Source organism: Toxorhynchites rutilus, chromosome 1 (assembly GCF_029784135.1).
Source record: "Toxorhynchites rutilus septentrionalis strain SRP chromosome 1, ASM2978413v1, whole genome shotgun sequence".
Classification (NCBI taxonomy): Eukaryota; Metazoa; Arthropoda; class Insecta; order Diptera; family Culicidae; genus Toxorhynchites; species Toxorhynchites rutilus.
In genome coordinates this window covers 107,258,200-107,266,124 of record NC_073744.1, presented here as the reverse complement: position 1 = coordinate 107,266,124, position 7,925 = coordinate 107,258,200, and the positions used below count along the sequence as shown (strand labels likewise).

The following is a 7,925-nucleotide window of genomic DNA, read 5'->3' as shown; positions in this document are numbered from 1 at the left end:
GCGTTATTATATCCTTTTAAGGCTAAACCTGACCATTTAATATTTTTGTTGCAATTCATCAACACACATTGATTGAGACGGAAGCGATAAATCTGATACGGTTCTCAGATTTTTCAAATAGAAATGTTGATCATTGCTCCCGCTTATACCTACAGTAACTTCTTCACTGTCTAATTCTTGTTGAGTTTCGCCATTAGTCCAAATCAATGTCAATGGATTATTCCGACCCTTCATTCTTAGTTTGGTTTTAATGTCATCGTGAATTAAGCTCACAGACGACCCTGGATCAATAAATGCGAAAGTTTGAATCTTCTTACTTCCGTTGTCTAGCGTAACCGGAATAATTTGATACAAAACTTTCTTCTCCTTATTCACGTGACAATTGACGAACTCCTGAGGAACACTGTCCTTGCCTTTTTCGCTACTTCTGTGCAATAGAGGATGGTGTTTGAATTTACATCCATCAACTCCACAAGGCTTTGCTATCCTACAGTTCTTTGCCATATGGTTCGTGAAATTACAGCAGGCTAAACATAGTTTATGTTTATAAATGAAATCATATCTCTGAGGAACATTCATTTTTTCAAATTCTGGACATGCTGATGTTTTGTGATCACGTTTGCATAAGAACACTTAAGCGGACGCTTGTGTTTGGAATTCGTTTCCCTTGTAACAAGGGTGTTTAGACGATCAACTCTAGTATTTCGCTCGTTATTTTCCGAGAGTAGCATTGTAGCTAATTCTTCATGCGGTTTCAACCAGTCATTAAAATCTTCTAATGTTGGTATGAATGGGTCTATATCTACTCTATCTCTCTTTGAATCTGACACGAATTTTATCCATTGAAAGTGTAGGGGTTTTGGGAGTTTTGCAACCAAGTCACGAATTAATCTTGGATCATTTAGATATTCATCATGTTTTAACATTTTAACGTTTGTTACGAAGCAGTCGATCGACGTGACAAAATCAATGACTGTTTGTGGTGACTCAAAACGAGGGTTCTTGATATTTATCGCATCTTTCAACAAATTTGAGTATATTGTTTCTGGGTTACCAAAACGCATCTCTAATTTCTCCATTATTTTGGGAACGTTTGATTTATCTATTAGGAGCGCACTTACTAACCTCAGTGCATCTCCTTTTAGATGCTTTTGAAGGCGATTTATATTTTCTAATTCAGAAAATTTTCCTTGAAGGGTGGTTTCCTCAAAAGTTATTTTAAATCTAGGCCACACTCTGTGTGAGCCGTCAAATATTGGAAGATCTGAAAGAGATTGTCTTACAATTAATCTAGATAGATCGAGATCTTCTTCTTTGTTTTCCGTTTTAACGTTTTGGAAAGATTCTACCAGAGTTTGTATCGATTCTCTGTGAATTCTCATAAGATCCTCTAGTGAAGTTGCAGACTTTGATTGGAGCCTAAGCAACTCACTTTCTATGCGTTTACATTTGATACATAACCATCTTTCATTTTTGGCAGGTTTTTGTTTTAGACCTGCGCATGTCAAATGAAACCATCGGTCGCATTCGTCACACGCTACTAGGTCATCCCTAGAGTCGGGTTCATTGCACAATCGGCAATTTCCATTCTTATTATTAGTGAATTGTACAGACATTTTCCTTACTTATTTATATGTTTGAATTTTATACCTGTTTCCGGTGAAGTCGTCTTGTACTAAGTCACTCTGGTTTCGATCCTACTGCGATGGTTTTCTACTGCTGCTGCTACTGCTGCTGCTACTGCTGCTGCTACTGCTGCTGCTACTGCTGCTGCTACTGCTGCTGCTACTGCTGCTGCTACTGCTGATGCTGCTACCGTTGCTGCTGTTGATGCTGACTGGTTGTCAGTTCTCCCCTGCTGGTGTGGTGCCTGGTTCCACCGCCCGTCGCTCCCAGGTCTTTGTTCAACCGCTACTTCGCTGCTGCAGTTGGTTCGTTTTCAACTGTTTGTGACACCGGACACTGGCAAATTGAAACTCTTTTAGAGTTTTCACTGGCTATCACCGCCAATTTATTTTTGTTCGCAATCGACAGGCACTGTCAATTTTTGAAAAAATCACTTGGCAATCACTGCCGTTTTAGCTTTTGTTCACAATCGACAATCACTGTCAATTTTTTTGAAAAATCACTTGACAATCACTGCCGTTTTAGCTTTTGTTCACAATCGACAATCACTGTCAATTTTTTTGAAAAATCACTTGGCAATCACTGCCGTTTTAGCTTTTGTTCACAATCGACAATCACTGTCAATTTTTTTGAAAATCACTTGGCAATCACTGCCGTTTTAGCTTTTGTTCACAATCGCTTATGGATGAGTCAGGAATCAGCACTGAAACATTCACATTCCTCTCTGGAGCCACCATGAAAATTTCCTTCCTGACAATTAAAGAAAATTTTACGCTTTTTCGCGTGAGTTCGTGGTTTAAGACTAACTTTATTTTCCAAATATGTACAATATATATACAGACATTCTTAACCTAAAGATGAGGAATATCTCCTCTCTCTTTCATGAAACCGATACACATCGGTTCCATTTTTCTTAGATCACCCACATGGACAATCTTCTACGTTATCTCCACGCGACGACCACGTGGTCGTCACCGTGGGCCTATCTTATTTTCGAGTTGGCCCTTTCCATCCTTCGCCCTAAAAATAAACCTGAACAAACATCATCTTATATTTTATTACACTCTGCTGGCGTATCTAGCCGAGCGCGCAGCTAGGGATGGAAAGGGTAATAAATGCATCCTAAGTGATGCGTGCATTAAATTGTTTACCAGACGCAATCTAAATATTCGTCTGTTTTGAATTTATGACCAGCAATAATTTCGAGCTACAAGCGTTTTCTAGCCTGATCAAACACTTGAGCTCTTACATTTGTTAATTGCCTTACATTGGTCCTATCTAAATATTGCGTTTCGTCCTAACTAAACGACTATTTCCCATTTGGGATTTAGGATAAGCAAATACTTGAGTTTGCCTTGCTCTTACACATTTTCCTTCGCTCAGCTGGGGTCTTGTTTAAAATGTATATTTTGTCTTACTTATTTCGTAGCCTATCTGTCCGCGACAATGGGTTCCCTCTCATTGCTCGATTCCGGGGAATGAGAAAAGCGGACTCGTTAGCTAAGGTGGGCGCTTCATAAGGCACACTTTTTGAAAGGCAAATTGCTTATAACGAATTTTTTCACATTCCTCGTCAGGACACACTCATTAGTTGGCAGCGCATGTGGAGTGAAGGTGAGTTCGGTCGCTGGTTACACACGATTATCCCTAAGGTTTCGACGAAAGCTTGGTTTAAGGGATTGAACGTAGGTCGTGATTTCATTCGCGTGATATCTCGGCTTATGTCCAATCACTACAACCTAAACACGCATCTCTATCGCATTGGGCTCGCAGCAAACAATCTTTGTGATTGTGGCGATGGCTACCACGACATCGAGCATATTGTCTGGTCGTGTATCCGGTTCCATGCTGCTCGCTCTCAGCTCTCTAGAGCACTGAGAGCAAAAGGCAGACAATCGGATATCCCCGTCCGGGATATCTGAGGTAGCCGTGATCCTGATCTTCTGCTTCATCTATACCTGTTCCTCAGAAACGCCGATGTCAACGTTTAATGATGCTTCCTTCGTTGTGTCCCCGTTTCATATCCCTCCTATCCGATCTATAAACTTTTACTTAGTCGCGGCAATACATACACACACTCTTTACAGATACACGGGCCAAAGGCTGTGCAGTCCACTGATGATTCAACAAGAGCCAAAGGTTGTAACGCTCATGACAACTCTACACGAGCTGATGTTTGCGCCGGCTAGTGACCATTCTAACCTGGATTCCTGGATTCCGAGTCGAGAAGACGCACCACGCTAGATATGGGGTACAGACTAGGGGGGCGTTGTTGATTAATGGTCAGCTGCATCCCAATAGGAAGTATCCCGTGTCGGGCACACGTACAGAGCATTGGAGACAGCAACATCACAATTACGAAAACACTTGTAATACTAACCTCGAGTTAACCGCGAGTAATCGGTTACATATTACTAAGATAGTTATAAGGCAAACATTGTCGAAATATTGAACTCCCGGCCCCGTCAGGTTGACGCCATATGAGCCTTAATAAAAATATATATTTTGGATAAAAAAAAACTTAGAATGAAAAGGTATGAAGATAAAGTCTTTCTGGTAATTGATCCTCAAAATTAACAACGCATCTAAACGTCCGTAGCGCTAGGACGAGATTATTTTTCGCGAATTGACTTGATTTGAGAGAGGAGGCAATGTAATTAATAACACTACTGACAGCTGTTTGAGTTCATGTGATGAACGCATCAACACTTAATGAACATCGTCTTATTGCTCTTACAAAATAAGGAAGAGAAAGCTAAAGTGATGCAAAAAAAACCACGATCATGATATTTTCCAGTATTAACTTAGAATGAAAAGGTATGAAGACAAAGTCTTTCTGGTAATTGATCCTCAAAATAAACAAGAATGTTATTTTGAAACCGCCGGAGGGGTAATGTAACCGTTGGTTCCAAGCATTAATTTGGGCTCTACCCAAATAAAAGATCCCAACATAATTTCAATAAAAATCGCCATAAATACCCACCGCCGCTTGTAAACAGTTGGCCCAATAGTGAACGGTGTGAGCCCTGGGTAAAGATGCCCACCGCGAAATACGCTTCATGGGACCATCTGTTATTCAACAGAGCTGCCAACTAGGCAAAACATAAATGAACTCACACAAAAGAAAAAAGAAAAGAAAAGTTCGGTAAAGAGCAAGGCGTTTGTATAAATGTATAACAGGCGAAGCATCATCATCACTTCAATAAGAAGGGGATTACGGTTTGTGGAGCGGGGGTTGTTTGTTTTGTTATTGCTAGGATACGCCATTTTTGCATTTTCACATGCGAGAGTAGTGGATGAACTGGATGAGAATGAAATTCTACAAAATCATCTCTACTTTTTCACATAAATTTGCTAAAGCCGAACATAGTAGGCATCGTTCGAATAAGCGTCGTGGCAGTTTGTAGAGAGCCGCCGGCAGCTGTTTGTAAACAATACCGACAGCAATTCCAATATGGCTGAAAGTGCATTTCATATGATTGTTTCACCTGGTATATATAGAGGCGCCTTGGTAAAGAGTAGTGCCGGCTAACGACTTTCCACCATCAAGGAAGTAGGAAGTGCGCGTCGGAACAAGTAAATTTTAATAGTGCCAGAGTGCATCGAGAGCAAATAGAGAAGATAGAATAAGATTGTTATAAGAAATAAAAGGTTAGTGGGAAATTGAAAAGGAATGAATTATTAGTAATTTAATATTTAATTTATAGAAATTATAAGAGAAAAGATAAGAGCTAAAAAGAAGAAGAGAACCGGAAGAGAAAAAAAGGTAAAGTAGTGTATTGGCGAGAATCAAGACTAAGAAATAATGCGCTGGACAGGTCCTTTCAGCGGGCCTTTTTTTATATTTCATCTTTTTCTCCGCCGAGACGTGTGGTACCCGCCATTGAAATAAGGGACGTTCGACTGCAATTTCCGCCATTGATAGTCGACGTCGAGTAAGGATACCGGAACCAGAAGAGCCATATTCACGCTTGGAGGTTACAGCGGGGATTTTATCCGGTTAAACGACGGAGAAAGAAGAGAAAAAATACACGAAAAGTACTGCAAGTATAAAAGCATAAAATTTTGTGACGTCACAATTAGGACAGAGGAAGAAGTGATAGAGAAAATAGGATAGGGTCAGAAGAACATTAAAGAGTAGATTTAAAAGGAAGGAATAAAAGAAGAAAATTGTAAGAAAATTACATTTATCTCCTCTATTGCGGTTTTGGAAATTCCCGTTTTTCGGACTCGAAAGGAGTCGCCAGCCCTCGTCCTCGATTGGTCGGCGGAGTTGGCTAGCATTGCTCAACCTTTGAGAGATAGTAGATTGTGGGAGTAGTTGGTGGCTTCAAAGGAATGCGTAGGTCTTCTGGAGAAGGATAAAACTGATACTGCTCTTTTTTGCTGGAGGAACAGCTGTTTGCAAGTGACCGGAAGCAGGTTAAACGACCCTGACGGAAGGAAATCCCTAATTAGAGAGTTTCACCCTCAACTCGGTTCTCTACTGTGAGCAGCTTGACCGTTTGAAGCAGGCGATTGACCAGAAGCGGCCAGAAATGATCAATAGGAATGGTGTTTTCCACCAAGACAACACTCGGCCTCACACATCTTCGATGACCCGCCAGAAGCTACGGGAGCTCGGTCGGGATGTCTTATTGCACCCACCGTATAGTCCGGACCTGGCTCCAAGTGATTATCGTCTCTTCCGGTCCATGCAAAACGCTCTTGGTGATACTAAGTTGACCTCTTCATTATAATATAATATATTATAATATCGTTCAAGATTTTTCAACCACTTGCATTCCCGAGTAATGTAGAAATTTGTGTTTTATTTGTATGACAGATCCCCCCCTCCCCCTTAGAGAGGGGGATGGAGAGTCTAACCACCATAGAAACTTTTTTCGGACCCCAATACCTCAATATGCACAATTTAGTTTCATTCACTTGAATAATTCTCGAGTAATGTAGAAATTTGTTTTTCATTTGTATCGCATCCACCAACACCCCCCCCCCCCTTAGAGAGGGGGTGGAGAGTCACCATACAAACATTTATTGCACACCCTAATACCTCAATATGCCCAATTTCGTTTCATTTGCTTGAATAATTCTCTAATAATTCATAAATTTGTGTTTTTTTGGTATGGCACCCCCCCCCCCCCCTTAAAAAGGGGGTGCGGGGGGGGGGGGTTATGAAAAGTCTAACCACCATAGAAACATTTATTGCACCCTATTACATCAATATGCCCAATTTCGTTTCATTTGCTTGATTAATTCTCGAGTAATGTAGAATTTTGTGTTTAATTTGTATGGCAGGGGTCATACAGAAATCCATTTTTATATATATAGATAGAGATAGAGATAGATGAGGGGAATCGATAAATTTTAAATCACTTCGAAACACAATTCCAGTTGAAGATTTTGTCAAACGCGTGTAAAAAAATGTTTCCTTCACATAGAACACATATTCATAACATTTCATTAGAAGCTCAATTTGAGAAACGCACTCTGGTCATATATAAAATTATTTTCTTCCAATTTTCCTTTTTCTTATGCCGTAACAACACTCCTTGAAGTGGATTGTATATTGTGTCAAACTTTGAGCTCAATCGGTTCCGCACTATATATATATATATATATATATATATATATATATATATATATATATATATATATATATATATATATAGGAATTAATTCTCGAGTAATGCAGAAATTTGTGTTTCATTTGTATGGCAGCCCCCCCTTTGAGCGGGGGAAGGACTGTCTAACCATCATAGAAACATTTATTGTACCCTAAAACTTTCACATGCCAACTTTGGTTTCGTTTGCTTGGTTAATTTCCGAGTAATGCAGAAATTTGTGTTTATATATATATATATATATATATATATATATATATATATATATATATATATATATATATATATATACTAGCTAACCCGGCAAACTTCGTCCCGCCCATTTACTTGATTAATTCTCGAGTAATGCAGAAATTTGTGTTTTATTTGTATGGCAGCCACCCCTAAGAGAGGGGGAGGGGTATCTAACCACCATAGAAACATTCATTGCACCCTAAAGTTTCCATATGCCTAATTTGGTTTAATTTGCTTGATTAATTCTCGGGTAATGCAAAAATTTGTGTTTCATTTGTACGGCAGCCCCCTCTAAGAGAGGGGGAAGGAGTATCTTAACACCATAGAAACATTTATTGCATCCTAAAATCTCCACATGCCAAATTTGGTTTCATTTGCTTGATTAATTCTCGAGTAATGCAGAAATTTGTGTTTCATTTGTATGGCAGCCCCCCCTTTGAGTGG

General features: G+C 39.6%; 1 long non-coding RNA gene across 1 annotated transcript; it reads left to right on the top strand.

The window, feature by feature from the left end:
* The first annotated feature begins 4,985 nt into the window (after positions 1 to 4,985).
* LOC129776285 (uncharacterized) lies at positions 4,986 to 5,739 on the top strand. The gene is made up of 3 exons (XR_008743076.1): positions 4,986 to 5,277; positions 5,334 to 5,392; positions 5,445 to 5,739. It is a non-coding gene; the product is annotated as an uncharacterized LOC129776285 (long non-coding RNA).
* The last annotated feature ends 2,186 nt before the right edge of the window (positions 5,740 to 7,925 follow it).